This window comes from Anomalospiza imberbis, chromosome 15 (assembly GCF_031753505.1).
Source record: "Anomalospiza imberbis isolate Cuckoo-Finch-1a 21T00152 chromosome 15, ASM3175350v1, whole genome shotgun sequence".
Taxonomy (NCBI): domain Eukaryota; kingdom Metazoa; phylum Chordata; class Aves; order Passeriformes; family Viduidae; genus Anomalospiza; species Anomalospiza imberbis.
In genome coordinates, this window is record NC_089695.1 from 5,274,799 (window position 1) to 5,296,436 (window position 21,638).

General features: G+C 37.5%; 1 protein-coding gene across 18 annotated transcripts in view; it reads right to left on the reverse strand.

Annotated features, from left to right (window-relative positions):
- The window catches only part of TENM2 (teneurin transmembrane protein 2), a 1,085,256-nt gene that overhangs the window by 483,007 nt on the left and 580,611 nt on the right, over positions 1–21,638 (reverse strand). The gene's annotated exons all lie outside the window — the stretch shown is intronic.

Here is a 21,638-nt window from a genome sequence, read left to right on the forward strand (position 1 = left end):
GTTATGCAACAGAAGAAAAGTAGTCTCAAACCAGCTTTAATTATTTCCATTCTTCCTGCAGGAGGGCTTGCAATTGAGACTGAAACATGCAGGAGAGTTCCAAAGAGGAGATTATTCCTATTCAGCATTAATACATTACAGAGCTGTACATTATCCTTCAACATGTTCACAAGCAGCAGCAACTGATTTTATGGCCCCTGGCTAACACTAACCCAAGGCCCTGCTCTGAAGGTGCACAAGGTCTCTCCAGAGGTCCATGCCAACCCCGACGTTCCCGCATGGCTGTGACCGTCTGAGCACACTTTGGGGCCCTTGTGCACCCCAGAACATGACTGGATGAGCTTCTTCACCACCCCTCAAGTCGACCAGTTTATCCAACTCAGCACTTGGAGCTCTTGAAAACTGTCTAAATCTCTTCTTGTTCAATGGACCATAGAGTTTCTTACAGTGTGCTTAATTAGGACACCCTTACTGTGGCATATAGACTTTAATATATGCATCGTTAGCATATAAAAACTGCAAAATGAAAGCTACTTTAGAAAGGAAGAAATACAGTAAAAGCACAAACACTCTACCCACTGGGGTACTAATTATTTTCAGTTGGTATTAGTATGTATGTCTTTCTCTCATGGCATTCTATGCCCAGGTCTGTGCTAGTCCTGAGAAATCCTCATAACAAATTTTTTTTCTGGAAATTAAATCTTCCCTCATAAAAATATACTCAGATTTGCTAATAAGCAACAATTGGAACAAAACATCTTGCCTTTTTTTTTTTTTTTAAATATGGCTAAGGAGTTGAAGGATGGTTTGGGTGAATTTAGCTGAGACAGCTGAAGAGCTTTTCCTTGCCGCTGTCCCCTCAGTTCAGGTTCCCCCTGCCAAGCCCACCCACCAGAATGTGCCCAGGCCAGAAGCTTTGCTTTAACCACCAGAGCATTTCAGCAGAGATTCTTTGCACCACCTCTGCCACCAAGGGAACAAACTGCAGCAGAAGATGGTAAAACATGCAGCAGACAGCCATGCCTTTCCTTGTGGTAGCTGTTAGCACCTGCAGGAGAAGAGGTCACAGCATGGGCACAAGTATTGGCTAAATCATGGCTTTTTGAAACAGATTATGGCCCTAAGAGAGAATAAATGTTGGCCAGAAGAGCTGGTGACCTAGAGAAAAGGTTTCTTGCTTTCATTTAAATTTGACATTTAGCCTTCTTGTGGTTTTTGTTTTTTTTTTTTTTCTCTATTTTAAAGAAGTTAGGTAACCATGAGAAACAGCTGCTTTAAGCCACCCACAGGTATTCTGCAATCTGTGAGGAATGAGAACTGTAAACATGCCTATTTTTTTTCTTCTTTTTCATTTATTTTCAACATTTCAAGTGGAAAAAAGTCACAAAACCACACCTACAGAAAAGCCAAAACAAAAGTAGAGACGTTTGACACTTGAAACCATTAAGGTTCGTTTTGTAACTTCAGATTAAAGAGAAAGAAAGAATCAATCCACATTCCTGTTTCTCACCTCTCTGGACATGTAGTGGCTAAGCTGACTCTTCCAGATCTTAATTTTTTAGCTCAATTGTTTGGTGCTGTAATACTGATTGAACTGCAAAGCATGCTAACTGTAAAGCATTTTAACACTGGTGGCACAAAGAATTTCTTGCAGTTTCAGGAGATATATGATCATTTAGATTAACAATCAATGCCTGGCTCTTTAATCCTATTTTAATACTCTCTCATCAAATCCAGATATCACTCTATCACAATTATAAACACAGAAACAGACACAGACACTACAGCATTGAGCAAAACCTGCCAATTACTCTCTGGGAGTCCTCATGCTGCTATTCAACACAAAAGCCTGTCATTCCATATGAATTCTATATTGTCTGTCAGTTCAGACAAACAAACAGCTTTTTGTTTTTATGACTGCTAAACTTAAAGCTGTCTGGTCTGATTTCTATTGTTTCTGAAAGAACATTTAATTCCTGGTTAATGTAGTTAAAAGAAGGATTTACTCTGACTGAGATAAAAACCTCTGAGTATTTCCAGGATATTAGCTTATGAAAGCATCTTCTCGGGAAGACAAGAGTTTTTTGAAATTGTTCCCTCAAAAACCATTCTTTTGTAGAGTTTTGTGCAATTCCCCTACAAATACAAAAATAAAAGGAAATGGTAAGACAGTGTTCCACTGCTGATCGTGCCTGGAAATACTCCTCAGTCTTCTGCACGTGCAGAATGCGAGGCACAATGTCTGTGCTACAGTAAATCCAACTGGCTAACACAAGAAAATAAAGGTAGAAATGTCCCAAGACCTCTACTTTGATCTTTCATAAGGCAAATCTTGTTACAAGAATCAGACATCAGAATAACTTGGTGAATAACTTGATTTTATGATACCATAACATACGATAAAGATCAAGAATTTCTTGAATTTTACTAATTTTAGTAGGTCCTTCAAATGCCATAGATTAAATGATAACATTTTTACTGGAATTTTTGTTCAATGTCATTTTCATATTTATTACAGTAGTTTTATTTTTTGTTTTCCTTATTTTTCCATTACTTGAGGACAAATCCCAAGCATCTGAAATTAAATACATATACCTGAACACAACAAAATATTCTCTGAGATACTTCTCTCCTCCTCACCTGTGCTTTGGGGATTTCTTTGAACTTAAAGCAGCCAGGCAGAAACCAGTTCCAGAGCATCATGCCCAAACCATTCTCAAAATTTAGAAAACGGAATCACCATACATGGCTCAAAACACAGTGAATTAAGTTGTGAAACACTCCTAGAAAAGCTGTTTCACTTTTTGTTTTTCATTCTTATGTTAAATAGATGAAAAGCTGATTCAATTCAGTGCTAAACACCTTTCCTGTTAGACAGTGAAATATTTATGCACTGTATTCCTGGAAAGGTAAGGTGTGATTGCTTTGCTTAGAGAATAATGGTGAGATGCAATTTGAGTTCAGAACTCCTGATACTCTTTGACTTGCCTGTCTCAAGGGCACTCTGTGAATGGTTTATTTTGAGTCATTGACCTAAATCCTAACTGATTTAATAATTTCTTTTGTTTCAAAGGATTTAACTAATACAGCTCATTCTGACCCACTTACACTACAGAGCAGTACAACCACTAACAAGTGACTTCATCTGTTTTTCTCCTCTAGCTTTGGTTTAATTATTTCAGAATCACAGGAGCTCTGTCTAACTTTCTGAGAAAGGTGTTTATTCAGAAAGTATTTATTATTTATAATGGCCTGCTAAAGGGCTGGTCAAGTTTCACAGGAATAGAGTCTCAGCTGATCTGGACCAACCATAGCAGTCAATCTAAAGCAATAAATAGCTCAGGCTGTATTTGCTGCTGATGTGCACAGATCCCACGTGCCCCAAGTTACACATGTGTAACACACTTCTGACTCACAATTCATCCAATGTAAGATTTATTGTGGTTCTATAAAGCACCTGTGTACCTGCCCATGACTTTGGCAGGGGCAATGAGAGCCTAAGTGTAACTGTGGGCAGTGCAAGGGCATTAAAACACCGCACATCCTACAGGGACAACAGAGACAAGGGGGAACAAAGAAAGGGGATAAGAGAAGAAAAAGCTGAGGAGAAGAGAAATAAAAAATAGGTTTCTGTTTAGGGGGTTTAAAAAAAATGACCACTCCTTTTTGTGTTAGCACAGTCAAACCAATAGGAGGCATGGAGGGAGGGCTTAAAATGAATTTTAATGGCTTAGTGAAGCTTATGCTAAAACTCTCTGTTAATTTAAAGTTGTTTCATACATTTTCCTAACTCAAGGGCTTGTTTGCTGCATTTTGTAATGATCCTGACATGATTACAGTGTACAGGCCCATAGGGCCATTAGAACTGCCACTCACACCACACAGAGCCCAGGAATCACTTGGAAGTTCAGGGGAAACAAAGAACTTCACATTTATATTGTGCCCCCAAATCACCTGCACAACTAAATCAAAACATTACAATAGTGGAGACAGTGTTGGAAACAGCCTTTTTTTTCCCCCCCTTTTTTTTTTTATTTAAAATAAGTTGCACACCATATACCAATCTCTTCATTAAAAAAAAAAAAAAAGGTCTCTTAAAAGGCTAGACTCCTTTTCAGGAGCAGCAATTGGAAATAAGCTCGTGATTCAGATATTCAAATACTGTTCATTATTTTATGCAAATACTATTTTTTGAAATGAGAAAATGCACAATTCAGCTTTGGTGCCATGCAAATTTTCAGGCAAAAAATTAAAATGGTTATTTAACTGTTGTATTTATTTCTGATTTTAATATTAGTGAAAAAGAACATCTCTACTTCTGGATCCTCTCTATTAAAAAAAAAAGAGGCAATAAATAAAATGAAATTTTAAAATAAATACTACAACTAAGTGCACCACAATATGTGCACTTTGTTAGATGAAGTAATATTGGTGACAAGTATGCTGGTTTTGATTTGCACTAAAAACCAAAATATATTTGGACAGTCTGTTTGGTGTAGCCTAATTCTTTGCTGATAAATTGTTCTTCTGAATTTTTTAATTCTTTCTTTTTTCTGTCCAAATACTGAATTTTTGTTTTAGTGAGCCATTCTATATTAAGCTGAAAATGAGATATATTTAGTATAACATGGTAATCAGCTATGCCAGAACAGTTGTGATGAATGATTCAAGTTAAGTAATATAAGACACACAATGCTTATAGGCATTCTGTGTTCTTCTTGACTGCAGAAAAAAAATGGTTTTATTTTTTCCTTTTAATAACTAAAAGCTCTAGGAAGTATTTTCAGGGTAATGGCAGTCAAAATGGTACACACAACAACAAAATCAAGCACTGAGCCAAATATTTATCCTATATATGTATTTTTATGTGTTTAAATATACATGTTTTTATTTCTAGACTATCTTCAGAGATTTCTGTACTCCAGGAACTTCTTAAAAATCCCAGAACTGTTCAAATCTATTACGAAAATAGCATTCCATTAAGAAAATAACATGCCATTGAGAAAGGGAGCTAGGAGACAGTTTTCAAACAGTGCCCCATCATTCACTGACTGCTGAGGATTAACCCCTTATTCTTCCCTGAACTGATTCCTCTTCCATGGGGCAGAGAAGGTGGGAGGATGTGAGCCCAGCTCCTCCATGTCCCCAGGGGCCTCAGAACCACAGCTGACACCGAGGCCAAATGGAGTTTCTTTCTCAGAGCTCAGCTGGAAAAGCTGCTAGACAAATTCAGGTATAAAGTCACAAATGTTCTTAAATGTGGCTTCTAGTTTATGAACAAGTTGGGGAGCACCATGCATTTGGAACCATGCATTTGGAAACCACACCAGTAAAACTTCACTATCAGCAAAGCATCTGCAGTGTCCCAGGTCCCAAGTCTTTGTGTTCACCTGCTACAAACCAAAAACTTTTCTCTCTCCAATGCATGAGAAATAGAAAACTTCACAAACAATATTCACTTACTGCCTCAATAGCCACAGCATATATTTAGTTGATTTTTCTTGAAAATTATTTGAAATTCACTAAAATATTATTGGGATAGTACACAATTCAGTAGCTGATCATCAACTACTATTCCCATCCTTGAAGCTACAGCAGCCATGAGGAGAGTGTGTCACAGTCACTCAGAGGTAAGAAAAGCTCATTTTTCAGTGAAGGGCTTATAAATCCCCCAAGGTAGTACTAAGCAGAACATTGCTAGTTATACAAAGGGGCCTGAAATCTTTTCTTCCCACATACATAGAGGCAAAACCATGCAAAGTTTTCAAGTTTTTTCCTATTTGAGAGTGTTCTTCCTTCTTTTCTTGGTGAGGCCTTAACTATCTCCCATTCCAGAAAAAGAAAAAAAGAGGTTTTACCCAGGCATAACATATTTCCACTACCAACTCACAGCTGTTTACAGATATTTATTAGGCTTTTGAAAAGCCACAAGAGCTAAATGTGCATCATTCTTATTCTACAGCAAAGATGAAGAAAAGAGTCCCACCCGAGGTCACAAAGTGAGTTCGCTGCACATTTGAAGCCCCAAGTTCCAGTGCTTGGTTTCCTCAGTAATAATTGTTATCTAAATACTTCCATCACTGTATGCAGTCAGGTAAAAATAAGTAAATAAATACATAAAAAAAAAAAATCAAGCCACTATAAAACAACACAAAAAGCCAAGGTCTCAATTAATATAATTACTTAAAATTAGTATAGCTGAACAAGTTCACAAAAACGATTTAAAGATCAAATACAGGCTGGTCACTTCAAAAGACTAAGTTTGCTAGAACTAATTACCTAAAGAACACTGTTACTCTTTCACTGCCTAGAAAGAATAAACAATAATATTATCTACTGCTAAACTGCTGTTAATGAAGAAAAGTAGAATAATTTATCATTGTATAATTAAGACAATGCCATTAAGCATGCTTTAACGATTCTGTATAATAGTTTCCTATCACTAGAGAATACTTTTGAGACAGGGAGTAATTGTCTAAATAATTTTTGATTAAGTCCTTGATCAAACTGATCCACATTTATAGAAGTGAGACAGAATTAAATGCCCATACAAGGAGTGACAATTTGCTTTATTTAATTGTCCATGGGTGATGCACCTTTTTCATTTTAATCCTAGGTAAAATGCTGTCTTTAATTAACCTAACGGGATTTTCAACCTTAGCAGCAATGGAGCCAAGACATTAAGCTGGTTGGAGCATAAGTTGTGCTCCAACCATTCCCCTCTCTGTTTTGCTTTCACCAACACCTGGTCATTAGTTCATTTAATTATTCACCAGCATTTTAGAGTGCACTGTCCTCTTGTCAGGCTCCTTCATCTTTTCATTTTCTCAAGAACCTTATTTATACCCAGAGTTTCCATTATGGATTTGAATACTGTCCATATCATCAGCCTTTTCCTTCACACCCACACGAATCCATCAGCTGTCTCTGGGAGCTCCTGGGCACAGTGCCTCCATATTAGACTCAAGGATGTTGGTTTTAAATACATGACCGTGCTATCAAGTTGGAAAAATGTAATATCAAAGGATTTGTACTTCTCTTGCACCCAAGAAGGTCCAATGCCAAGAATTTTAAGGCAGCTCCTTCCTAATTATTTTTCATTTCCTTATGTTAAAACACTCTGTAATTCTACACCCATTGGGCATCTGCACTCCTGCTGGCAGCAGCAAAACCTGTACCACTGGGTACAAGATCAGCCAAGAGAAAAACACCAGGAATGTGCCTTTCATTCCTTGTTTACAGATGAATACACTGGGCAGGGAACTCTGCCAGAATCTGAGATCAGCAAAGCTCCTGTGCACATCTCATCCTACTGTGAGATGATCCTATTGCTGAGGAAGTTTCTTAGTTATTTTCAAACCTCGACAAGACTATTCTTAAAACTCATCAAATGCATAAATCATGCAAGCAGTAATGGGTTTAGGTACTTTACTTATCATTTCAGTCAAGAACACCCCCTGCTTTTCACTCTACACTTAGATAATTTTCTCTCATTCTAAGAAACAGTCCCTTTCTTTCTTTAAAGCTTCCACAGAACCTCTCTTGCTTCAATTTGATACTAACAATTTTCATTTACTTATTAACAGGAGACTTTAATACATTTTCTCCCTGCTAGCACTGTCAATCTATAAAAATATTTTTTGCAGAAGGCTTTACTAGGAACTACTGTTAAGACTGTATAAATTATATGGTAAGGAAAATCAACAATATTTTAAAACACCTAATAGTATTTAGTAGAATTTCAATAAAACTATTCCAAATTACACATGTGAATAGTCCACTCAGCTAAGCTCTGATACTCTCTTAGAGAAAACCAAAGGAAAAAAAAAAAAAGGGGGTGGTAAAAAAGGAGGAAAAAAGTGAGAGTGTTTCTATTTGTGTGAGCTGGTAGCCTTATTCTTTGTGAGTTCTCCACCTTTTTAAACACATAGATTTTATCAGAAATAACAGCTTCCTGAAGTAATTCTTTGTTTTAAAAGGTTCAAAGTAAGCAAAGAAAAGTCACAAGAAAAAAGAAATAGAAATGGAAAACAACAGAACATCATGATAAGGCACACAAAATGGATGACATTATATCTCAACAGCCTCCATACAAGTATTTGCTGAAACATTTTAAATTCTAGAGCACCTCAGCCAGCAATGAAACTTTGCATAATGAAGTAAGAAAGCTACACTGGAAGATTCTCAGCTAACAAGAGTTGTTCCATCTTTCAATAAAGGAAAATTAATTGCTTTATAGAACTTAATTAAACCTTGCAGTGATGGATACAATGAACACAACCATTATAAAAAATGCAACCAGCTATAACTCAAAATGTCTGAAGTGAATTTCCGGAGTCCACACATCAAGAGGTCATCAGGGATGGAACTGAGACCTTGTCACTATGAAAGCTGGTCCATCCAAATCTGCAGTGCAAGGTTTACTCACATATTATCATAGCAGAAGAGAACACTGAGGGTTATCTTGATTAATGGAATTTTTAAAATAACCGCAGTCAAGAAAAATACACTTCTAGAAAATCAACTAATCCAAGAACACAAAAAGCAGCAAATACCTCATAATATTGTACAGTCACTGTGCAGACATCACTACATCCTCTGTTCCATCTCAAATCATGAAGAAAAAGGCCCCCAGTCCCTACGGAGGAAAATCTCTCTGGAGAAAAGGCCACATGCTTCAGCAGACATTATCTTCTGTTACCTACCTAATCATTCAGGACTGAACATGTACTCTAATACTCACTCTCACACTGCAGATTTCTTACACAGGATCATCATTCTGCTTACTCTCTTCTAGCTGTGGGTGCCTCCAAGGAAAGCCAGGCATTTGCTGGTGGGTAAGGGGTTTCCTCTGTGTCACTCTGCCAGCAGTCACTGCTCACGGGGCTGAGTTGTCACAGAGAAGCCCATCCTGGCTCCTCAGCCCTGTGTGAGATCCTCATCCAACACCCCACAGGGGGTGCCTGAAGGCAGCTGGGGACAGCAAGGGCTGAAGCTGCACCAGCCCAGAACAGGGGAGCTCATGTGGGGATATCTCAGATAAGCTACCTCATGAGAAATGCCAACAACCATTTCCTATTCACCATCTGTGCCAGAGTTTCACCAAGCCAGAACAGTCAGAAAGGAGAAACAAGTTTAAAACTGCTCTTAAAAGTGCATGGAATCTTTGCAAAACCCATTTGGTCCTTTCTTTCTGTTGCCCTTTCACAGATTGAACAATAAGCAAGCTGCAATGTCTAATTTCTTCACAACTCCAAGCTCCCTGCATTAAAGCCTGCCCCCACAATTTTGCCATCTGCTGCCTGATTTGCCGTGCATCCAGCACAGAGATCCCAACGTTCTTCAACTGCCATGGTCGAACTTCCCCAGCAAAAGCATCAGCACTCTGTGACAAGGACAGAGATCAAACCTAAGGGAACTTGGCAAGAACTATTTAAAGGAAATTTAAAGCAAATTCTCTTTCAGAATTCAGTTGTATCACTGACTCTTGCAAAATAAAATTTATCACTTCAATGAAGACATTTGATTTAAACTGAGTATTTATTGCATCTGTACAGCTATACAGACATCCTGATCTCCATCCACAGTGTATGAAAGTGACAGTGTTTTAAAATTGCCTATCCTCCAAAGATATTGGACAAGTTTGAACAAGTTAATAGCGTTGTTTTTCAAAACAGAAAATTAAATAGAGGTCCAAAGCTTAGTCAGTTCTTTTTCTAAGGATTAGATGTTAAGTACAGAGACCAAAATTAATAACTCAGTTTAACAAAATTTACCTTGTGAAACCAGAATTCTCTATGGTTGTAATTGTAAGTTAAACACAAACCTTAAAATGCTCTCTTTGTTCCAATTCTATATTACCTTCCAAGGTAAATAATTTCTTAGTACCAGTATTTTTGGCAGTACTTTACAGATGGCAATAATACTGCACAGCGTCCTCCCACAAAACAAGAAAGATGTTCACAAATTGGAGCAAGTCCAGGGAAGGATGTCAGTGTCTCAAGGGACTGGAACACGGGATGTGCGTGGAGAGATGAAGGAACTGGACTCATTTAGTTGCAGAAATGGCCAGCACTGGCCTTGCTATTCCTGCGAGGCCACTGAGAAGAGAGAGATTGGGCTTTACTGGGGGCAACCAGAGGGCAGTGAGAAACCACCAGTGCAAACTGAGGTACAGGAAGTTCTGAACAGAAATGAAGCGAGTAAAAATCACTCACTGGAGAATAAAAATAAGTACTGGAGAGGTTGCTGCAGGGGCTGGGGAATTTTGCTCATTTTCACGACTCAACTACACAAAGCCCTTAGCAACCCAGTCTCAGTTCAACACTGACACTTGGATCAGGTGAGCTCCAGAGGTCCTTTTCAGCCTCAATGTGCCTATGATGGTCTTAATCTAGGACAAGTTCCATAACCATTAAAAAGTAGGAAGAACCAAAAGAACTATTTATTTCGGAAATCAGCCTGCAAAGCAAATATACAAGGTAAGCTGAGCATGCAGGCTTAAAAAGTCTGAGGTTTTTCAAGTAAAAAATCATCTAAGCTTGCAGGTTAAAAGCTGAATTCCAAGCTCGAAGAGCACAATAAGGCAGAGGCTGCATTCTGTCTGCACACACGTGCAGCCTGCAGAGGAGCAGACACTGCAGTGAGGTCCTGCTACAGCCACACTGATGACACACTGGGGTGTGTGGTGTGCCAGGGAAAAATGAATGGGCTTTGCTCCTTCTTCAGTTCCACAGCACAGACCTTTGAGGGAATACAGTTCTAGAGTGAAGAAAACACACAGGAACTAAAAGCACAAGTTAACAAAAGTAAGAAGCACAAGCTCTATCACAATTCCCAAGACACTACTGCAAGCTCATATGTTTCCAAACATATCATTTGACAGTGTTGACTTTGAAACAGTCCCTTAAAAATGTGAAAACAAACCTAAAAGAAAACAACTCTGCCATATGTTGTGATGACATTACCATAAATCTAAAGAAAAGATATGAGAAGGAATTGTACCCTCTAACACTTACCTCTCCACCAGGCAGAGCCACATTCCTGTGTCATGTAAATCAGTACAAGCCCTACTCTCTTTTCACTGAAGATTTTGTCATTTGTTTGGAGGCCCAGGAAGCAAGGCATTCATCTGGGCCTATCCTATAGATATATGGCCAATAACCAACTTGAGATCTGTGTGTGATACACAGGCATATGGTACATTATTCTGTCTGGAAATCTAAAGATTGTTGTAAAACAAAATTAAAAAAAAAAAAAAAATCAAAACTTAAATTGTTATAGTGATTTACCAACAAAGTCCTTCCATTTCTATTTCCATTGCTGAGAAGAGCACAGACAGTAGGTGTGAACCCACAACCCCACAGAAGTCAGTGGTGTTTTCTCTTCCTGTACAATCTTGACAGCCAAACTTCAAAAGGCTCACTGATTTTAGCCAATACAGGCTAAAATCAACTGGAATTTTGTCTAAGCTGGGTTGGTGGGTGCCTTTCTGCTGCATTTAAATCTCAGCAGGAGTGTGGAGAACATGAGCTGCTAGGCCTGGGACTAGAGAGAGAGCAGTTGGCCAGCAGAAACTTTGAAGGAAGGAATACTGATATCCATTTTGTGAATTAGTGTTGGTAGTTGTGGAGATGTGCAGAGTCAATAAAGTGTCCTAATTAACCACCTCCTTTGTAACCCCCCGCTTTGTGGCCAGGTGAGTTCCCAATCCATGCTGGGCTATCCAGAATTCCACACTGTATTTCCAAGCTCATGAACTCACCCCCACACACATCTGGCTCTGGAAGCAGCCACAGCTGCACCTCAGTCCCCTGGACAAAGTGTGCTCTAACCAACATCCTACTGCACCTTCCACCAGTGATTTTACTAATCCTCCACCCTTTAAAGAGTTGCTTCTCTTCCCCAAGACAAGCACTGCAATCCCCTATTTTAATACAAAAGTTACTGAGGCAGAGGAGAGCAAAGTGCAGCAGCCCTGCTGTTTAAAGCCTCCCCTGAGCAATAGGTCATCCTCCCATACAGGCAGTGGGAAAAAGAATCTCCTGTATCTGTGCCTCTCAGAGCAGGAAGGAAACTGGAACCAAATACTATAAATGCTTTATTATCCTGAACTGAAATCAATAAACTATGAACAGTTGTAACCTAATTTACTAGCAAACAGAACTGAAAAGATATCTGACAAAGCTTTTCATATACATTAAGAGCCATCAGATTGTAATTTTAGGTCAATATCAAGACACACAATGACCTAGAGTAAAATGATCTATATACCATTACCAATTTACTCAGTTGCCCAAATTACCTCAGTAAATTCTAACTTGCATGGAAACTTTCATGAATTATTAAAATAAAAAATAAAATGTAGAGAGAAAATAAATCTCTTTCTTGATGCTGTTGTCACTGATGTGCACATGTTGCTCATCAAAAGCTGGTTCAGCACAAGCAGTGGTGGAGATTGTGACAAGCAGCTCCCTGAAGGGTTGGTCAGTGAGCTCAGCCCATGGCAGGGGGACGTGGTGGTCCCTCAGACTTCCCAAAAAGTCTCCTACCCAAAAAAGAGCAGGACTGGTAAGTGTGTATTTGGGTGTTTGGTCAGTGGCACAGCCAAAGCCACTTGAAGGGACATCTTTTCCAGCACTCCCACGGAGATTCTGTGCAGGACAACAACTCTTGACAAGGCTGGTTCCTCTTTGCACTAACACAGAGTTAAAGGTGATATAAAAGATGTGCACTGCATTGGGCAGCAGGAGTGAACACCCCCTCCATCAGTAATTCCTACTCCTGCAGGAAGGAGCACTCCCTGAACCAGACAGCTTCCTATAGACAAGAGTTCTGTGCTTTGAGAAGCAGCTGGAATTGCAAACAGAAAAGGAAAACAAGTATTTGTTCAAATAGAGAGGGAGAAAAAAGCAAAATGAAACAACCAACACCAAACTGAGCCTGTGCTTGAACCACTAATATTGGTTTCAATTCTAACAGAATTAAAGATACACAATTAATTATTTTTTATTTCAGCTACCATAAGAGCAAAGGATTTCCATTTACATCACTCAGCTGTCCAGTTTCATTCCCATTTCCTGAGAGGCAAGATAAAAAAAAGGACAATACCTAGGCTGAGCAAGCACACTAAGAGTTAACTTCTGGGAACAGAAATCAAGCTTCAGCAATTTAAGAAGACTGTCCAGCTTCACAATTTTCATTGAAAAGTAAATCTTAGTCAAGATCTGTTACACATACACAACTTAGAATTTCTTTGCTTGAACTTCTGCAGTGGGTATTCTCTTAAATAAACATGTTATTTATTTAATTTGGCATTAAGTCCCTTTTATCATTCTCATAAAAATATGGCCAAGGACAAAGCATTTTGCATTAACCCTTGTTCATGTATTATATATTTTTTGAATTATTTAGTTTTAATTTTTGACCTCTGGTCAACTTTTAGCTTCAATTTTCAATGCTTTTTTAAGTAGCCTGATAGCATAGTCCTGAACTAAAATAATAAAACAAACAAAAAAAAAAGACTAAAAAGAAAAAGAAATAAATTTCTTAAGAGTAACTTACAGATTGAGGTTATCTCTGCAGTTTTGAATTGATGGTAACATTTATATATTAGAAGATCTGCAAAGGAGAGATTCTACAACACACAGATCTCAATGCTTGGGGGCAACTCCTCAAGAGAAAGACCTGTAATAACCTCAATTGCAACTGAATTTATGGAGGTCAATAACCTTTCACTGAAGAGTGATTCTTAAACATAAAATAAACTAGTTATATCTTATTTCCTAGAAATATATTCAAGGAAGTCTATATACTTCCATAATATCTTGATGGAATCTTCAGTTTTCCAGGTGGGGTGGCTTAAATTTTGAAAGCAGCTTAGAAGTTCTAGCCTGAGCAAGCAATGTTTCTCCTCTCTTTTGCACAGGTGAAAAATCATAGATATGTGCCTTTCTTTAAGTCATTTATCCGTCTGAAATATTCTTTTTATAGTCAGTATAAAAAAACTTACATGAGGCTGCTGGAATATTTTCCAATAATCAAGACTACAGAATTAGGAAATGTCCCATTTAGAAATTGAGTTTTGAGCAATAAGAAGGAAATACAAACTGGTCCACAGTGCCATGCCTCCATTTAGACTGCACTAATGTTAGTTCTGATACAGTGCAAGTGCATCACCAGACAGATGGTCAGATCAGGACTTCAAATATATGTGACTTAAAAATTGTAATTCAACATGAAATTGTGACATATCAGTTAATTAGATTTTGTTTAATGAAGAATCAGAATGCTTTTAAAAGTTTTTTTTTCTATAGAGAGATTTGTCCATACTTCCTAAGAATTCCAGAAATTAGATAAGTCTAAGGATAAGTCTACTTATCTATGTAGAACCAGGCTAATCCTCACTTTGCTGAATAACATCATTTATCAGAGGGACCAAAAGCAGATTTCCTTATCATTCCCACTAGGAATTTAACTAGGAAAAGTGTCATGTCATGAAAAACTCCTAACATTTCTGCTAAAACACGCTCACATGAGATTACAAACGCTGTGCTCAAGCTCCACAGTTAAACCACACCTCTGTGATTCACATGAGAACCTGGTACAGTAAAAACAGGCAAGTTACCACAATGGGAAAGTATGTGGGGCAGCAGAGTTTTGATCCAGATCAGGGCAGTGTAACAAAACCAGTAACACAGGAGGTGCCCCACACAGATCCAATGGGCAGCTAGGTACAAAATCTGTAGTGCAGCAGGTAAAACTAAAAGACTTCAAATAAATAAAAGAATTGATTTTAAAAACCCACAACAAATAAAGGTTGGAATATGATGCACACATTTCACAGCAGTAAACTGACAAAATTACAAGACTTTCTTTTTCCCTGTTCGTAATCAGAACTTCATTAACATTTTGGGGGTTTCAGCTACTTGATTTTGACCCATTTTTGTGCCTGACCTTTTATAAACGTCTTAATTATGAGTGTCCCCCAAACCCATCTGCACTTCTAGAAACTGTTCTCACTTTTCTTCTTATTTCACAAATTCTAGGTGCAGTGCATTTGCAATGATTCTCCTTATAAATGAATCCAGCATGGGACAATAGCACAGATTTTCAGAATTCATCTATTCCTCATGTGCATTTCCAAAATTACTGAAAATTAATGAGTTTCTACAATGTGCATTTAAATGCAGCTCTTTGAAGTAATCATTATTAGCCAGGAAAAGTCAATTAAGAAATGGATTGATGAAATAAAAATAACTAGTGCACTATCCCTGTACCTACAATAATTTTCAACACTTGTAACTGCAATCCTAGATCCAAAATGCACTAAAATAAATTCCATATCCAACGAGTAGTGCTGATCAAAATGATGGATTTCTGAACATGCCCTAAAAAGTGGAGTCTAAGGACTTTTCTTCTCTGGAAGGTAGTTTTTTTCCTCTATCAAAACTCAATTCTCTTTTGTCCCCAAATAAATAAGCTTTTACACACAACTGAGTTTATCTGCCTCAAATTGATTAAAACATTAAAATCATTCTTTAAAAAAAAGCATATTTAACCAATCTGATTATTACTCCAAGTCTTGTAGGAACACAGATGTGCTGAATATGAATTTCACTGCTTGAAAGGTACTTTGGAAGGTGTTAGGCATTACTGGAATGCTTTCAAAACATGTTCAGCCACTTACAAAAAGTGCTCAGGAGCTTTACCCAGTTTGAAAAGAAGAGCTTTTTCACAGCTTTAGTTTTATAGTAAGTCTTTTTGGGCAAATTTCAAAGAATGCATAGTTCACATAATTTAAATTGAATTCACCTATAATTTGGTATTTGACAGAGCTAATGCTTAATTATTTGTAAGGAGTCTGCAAACAAAAATATTTCTTCTTTTATTCCCCAAACATTTCACTAAAATTATATTTTGCTTTGTTTTCACACTGAGGATTGAATTTGACACTTTAATGGAGAAAAGCAGCTTGTGCTGCTTACTATGCTTCTAATTATTGCACTCACAATTTTTTTTTGTTTTATATCAGAAAGAATTTAATGAGAGTTACATTTTGAAATATAGCACTGCTGCTTTGGAAGAGTCTTTCTTCCCACAAATTCTGGTTCAGCATCTGAGCAACTCAAAGAGTTTCTGACCAATGAGTTCACCCCAGCAGCATGCAGGTTTGAATCCAGATGTGGACACAACTGAATGTTCTCCAAAGCCCACCATGGGCACAGCTCTTTATTGTTTCCCTCTCAAGTGTTTTAAATCTCACCTCCTCTTATATCAGATACCAGAAGCTATTTTCTGTTTAACAGTGCAAGGTTAATAAACACTTTTCAAATAATGTCATAATCTACTGTGTAGATCTTCAGAACCAGTTTTATCTTCTTCACACAAAGATAATGAGGATTATCTCTGCAGCTCCCATAAATCTCTTCACCTCCACTGAGTTGATGGAGATATGTTGATTTGCATTAGCTGGGGATTCTGTCAGTTTCTGCACCAAGCAAGGGTAGAATCATGATTTTCAAAGCTCTTTTTCAGTGAAAACACAAAGCTGCATGCTGGTAAAAGTCTTTTTTTTATCAAAATTTGTTTGCATTAAAATTTAAATACACCACTTATAATTTCAGTCAACTCATCAGAGTACACATTACAAATCAGTTGATTCTGAATTTCTGAGCAATGGTGAATAATAAAATCTCCATGCCCCTGAACATATATGGCACTGTCTCTCAATACCTGCAATTCTGAGCTTTTTTATTTCTACAGCTGTACATTCTTTTTAAAGACTTTAATGAAGGATTGTCAGCAATTCCACCTGCAAGTAGATTACGAAGTAGAAAGGAAAAATAAGATTCAAGATTTGGACCCAGAACTTGTAATGCTTCATCACAAAATTTGAAATGAGTTGCTTTAAGGTACTTCCAAAGAGGCAAGGACCAACACCCTGGAAGTTGGTGAATATTTGCATGAAAGCATCAGCTTAGTTTCCATTTGAATCCAAAAGTTTAGCTCATTTCCCCATACACATGACATATATTAACATTCAAATGAAGAACACTATTTTTTCATTATGAACATAAGAAAATGGGAGAATAAATTCTGCAGACGGAGCAGCCAGAATGGGAAAATATATAATAATTTATAATGGATTAATCAAACAGCATGTATCATGTTTTTATAACCTCCCATAGACCTCCAAAGGCAATTACAGCAGAGGAGTTTTCAGAGTTACACCTGACTGAGAAGGAAAGGTCTGTGTACATCAAATATTAAAAACAAAATCACTATAAATAACCTCTAACTGAAGCACAGCCTCAGCGACAACTAACATTCTTTTTTTCTTTTTCTCTCATTTCTGCCCCTTGACTTTGCAGTGTGGAGACTGTAAAAGAAAAGATGGAATATATATCTATAGAATTACCTAAAATTTTCCAATTCTGATGTTACCAGGGAGGGAAATGTACAGCCATGTGTGTGGCCATTATCTCTACACAGCAGTTTCTTTACTGCATCAAGAAATATAATTGACCAGAAAACAGAGCAGTGTTATCTAAAATACAATCAGCTATATAGTTTGTAATAAGATATTTGATTTTTAATAGTATAAAAGGAAAACTATTCCATATCTCTCCTGAAATATTTATAAATTACATCACAGATTAAGAGGTGGCCCTAACTATCTGAGCACCACTTGATACTTGCTTTATGTTAATAGACACTCTCTCGAGTAGCTGTGCTTGAATGTGTTATAAAGAATACAAGGAAACACCGTTTAGCTGTGTTTTTAAAACCGTGAGCAATTTCCATAATTTGTGACAGGCAGCAGATTTTGATAATATCTCACATCGATTTTTATGTTTCCAGATGACAATCATTACACTATTATCTGCAGTTTCAGTAGTGGAACCTAACCTCCTAATTAGGATGAAAAACTGCTCCAGTTGCAACCCCAGTAAGTCACAACAAGTCAATAATTTTAATAAGAATTAATTTTTAAAACTCTACAAGGTTGTATTGGAAGTTATTCTGGCATGTCTATTGATTAACACTTGGTATTACATCCTATAAAGGATTTGTTAAATACAACATCAATCTAAATGCAATATTTTGGTATTTCTTACTTTTATTAAAAAAAATATTCTAGTTACTATAAAGTGTAAGAAAACAGAACAAAGCACTAACAGATCATTCAGGAAAAACAGGTTTTTGATTGGTGTCCTGGCTTCACACTGCACTAGAAAGAAATATGAAGGATTAATTCACTCTGTGCTATACTCAGAATAAAAGGATAAATGACTGAGAGCTGGTATTTCCCTTATTTGTCAGCATCAAATGTCCTGACAAATCTCACAAATTTCCAAACATAAAATACCTAGCTGTTGCCACATACAGAATCACCCATGTCTTGATTACTGTGGCTCTCTTTATCGTGATCCCACAGATATTCTTCCTTTTAGGAATATGTAAATCTGGGGTATGTGCACTAATGCCATGAAGAGATTTCTTCATTTTCCAGTTTATGCTTGAATTTGAAAGAACAGTAAGAATACTAAATGCAAAATTTGGTCTTTGAGAGCTGCTGAAATAGTAACATTTATTAACATGGCATCTACCTAAGCAAATTTGGAAACCATTAATATTAGCTATACTAAAATTATATCTATTTAACAAAAAAGCTTTTACTAGTCCTGTTTCCATTTGTCTGAATTAAAAAGCTTTTAATGTTAATATCAGAGCTTTACCATGTAAGAACTGTCTTTTTTTAGCATAGACATTTATACTCAAATAACAAGGTTGGAAAGAAAAAATGAATTCCAGTGAAAACCCAGGAGTGATGCTGCTGCAAGTGTGATGCTGCTCAGAGCTGTGAGCTGATGCTAGGTGGCAGTCCTGTGTAATTAAACACCAACCACTTCTCTGCATCTCATTCACTCCAGGCATTTTTCAAAACAACCAACTCGAATATTTTGAATAATAATTTAAACAACAAACACATCTCTTCTCCCCTTTACTTTCACCTCTTCAGAACTTCATTCCTTATACACAAAAGGTCTCAAAATTAAATTTCCTATTCATAAACCTGTGTTCTAGCACAGCAGTGTTGTGTGAAACAGCTCACCAAACAGGAGGCAGACTGCAGTACTACACCCCATGCTCTGGTAGTGCACAATTTCTAACTCCTGTGTAGGTGCTGACCTCACTTTTCTCTGCATCTCAGAAACAGAATTACCTCGTGTTTGAGGTATGTACTTCCAAAGCCTGTTTTAGTCTCCAGATGTGTTTGATTGAAGAGCTCACTTTAATCATCTGATCCCTTTAAATGCTACTGCTTTTAACAAGTTACATGCTCGCCATGGAGTAGTTACAATTATTTGTAGCTACCACAGATAAACAAAGGCTACAGCTCTTTTCCCAGACAAAATTTTGGGAATGTGTCTCACTTTGTGCAATAAGTTTATTTCTAGAAGGAAAACTTGTTTGGTTCCCACAGTCACTTGAACTACAATTCCAAAAGTTTTCCCAGGTAAGGCAAGTCAGCCTATTACAAAAGCACTGATGACACAGAACTGGCAGGGAAAGTCTCAGTACAGTGATCACTAAATAAACATAACAAACCACATCAGTTACAGTCAACTTATTCCACAGGGAGAACTACTTATATATAACACAGTGTGTGTACACAACACAGTGAGGTTTCTTTCACATTTAAACACACCCCCAAACAGGGAGGCAGAAGAGATCTTACTGTAATAGTGACACAAGAACACCACATCTGTTTTTACTGTGAAACAGACATTTGAGGAGCCAAGAATCACTGATTATGTATGAAGAAGTATCAGATCTCTCTGCCCAGGTTTCACTAATGATGCACATACATTTACTGCATTATTACGGAGTACTGGCTGAGATGTTCAGAGTCCCAACTCAATAAAAAAGCAGAATGGTCGATTAGGAGGCCTCCAAATCACAGCACAGAGACTTGTACATGAAAGTAGGAGCATGTGGCTGCTCCCTCACTATAATGAATAAACTCGTCCAACACTTGAGTCTGTTGCAAACACATCTGATGTCAGTGGAGGCCCTCAAAACCAGTTTTTGTGTCTAACTGCCTTATCCTTCCTTTCTAGGAGATTGATTTCATGTTCTAGATGTGTTCACATGCTCCTTCTTTCCAGGTAGTAGAGACATCACTCCATATTTAAACATTGTATTTATTCTGGGCATTTCTAGTGCAGAACAGAGACACTGTGGTGCCCAACCACATACACAGAGTTCTCCACAATGCCAGAGTCTGAGTGTTTCCAACACACGTTGGCTGCACCTAATTCTACAACACAGTGGGAAGAAATTGTGTCACTGAAACACAGGAAGAACTACTTACCCTGACACTACTTACCTAAAACACAATTTTATCTACAGAGATGTTAAATAATAGGGTGGTTCTATTTTGGTGTATATTAACATTTGCACACAAGAGTGCTAATTTCTGAAACTGTAGTCCATCACTCAGTATGTGACTGCCTGAATTCTTATAAGGCATGTGGGGAAAGTTACTCAGGAACAACAAAAAGATGTTTGTAAACAATCCACATCTGCTGTAGAGCTGTGTCAGTCCTGTAATGCCTGGTGTTGTGCCACCCTGCTGAACGAAGGCTTGAGAAACTCAGCTGCAGCTGGGAACATTTTTCTCAAAAAACTCATTTCCTCTCACTACTCAAATAGTAACTGTGGCCCCCGTGGCCCTGCAAAGACCAAGGCTCTGCATTTCAATCCAGCATCTCCATCCAAATCATCAGAAACAGAACTCAGCTAAGGAACACTGGAGTTCCTAAATCCTACGGAAGGGATCCTATGTAACACCATTTTCTTCTTTTCTTTTAACAGCTCTTCTAGATCCTTCCCACTGAATTATAATCACTTATTTATTTCTTAGTAAAAGGTTAAAGCCTTTCTGGAAATGACAACAAGCCAATGTACTGTGGTTTTTTTTTCACAATGCAAGAGTTTATAATTGACTGCTTATGTAGTAATTGCTCTATTTATAGAGATTATTTGCAAGAGAAAAGTGATTGACATCACCTGGTATTAATGATACAGAATTTATTTCACATTTATGACCTAAAGCTTCTACATAAATTGCTCTCCCTTCCTAAGATGCTCATGTTCCACATGAGTCTAGGGAATAAATGTATGAAATTACATGCCAGCCTTATCTTTTGTACATTATCTAACAAATACTACTGTTCTTTCAAAATTATTTTTACAGACTTTCTGTAATTGCCTAAGACCCTTCCAAGTCACTTAGTGCAGCAACACTTAGTAGTTTCCATCTCTGCCTTTTGAGCATCCATGTTGGCAGTGCTGCTTCTCCTGTAAGCATTCCAGTACAGCATGGATGGCACATCCTTCAATTTTGATGGACAAAAGCTCTGATGTGCAATCAAGCAATAGCATTTGTATATGACAGAAAATAAGTAAGACAATTGGCAAATAAATTAGGGATGGAGAGAAGATCTGAGAAGATCCTCCTTCTCTAAGTTCTGGCTCTCCAGTGGAAGATGAGAAATGTAGCAGGAAAAAAAATAGTAAAAAGCCCTATAAAAGTATTATAACCTTATATTCTCCAGCAAGATGGGCTT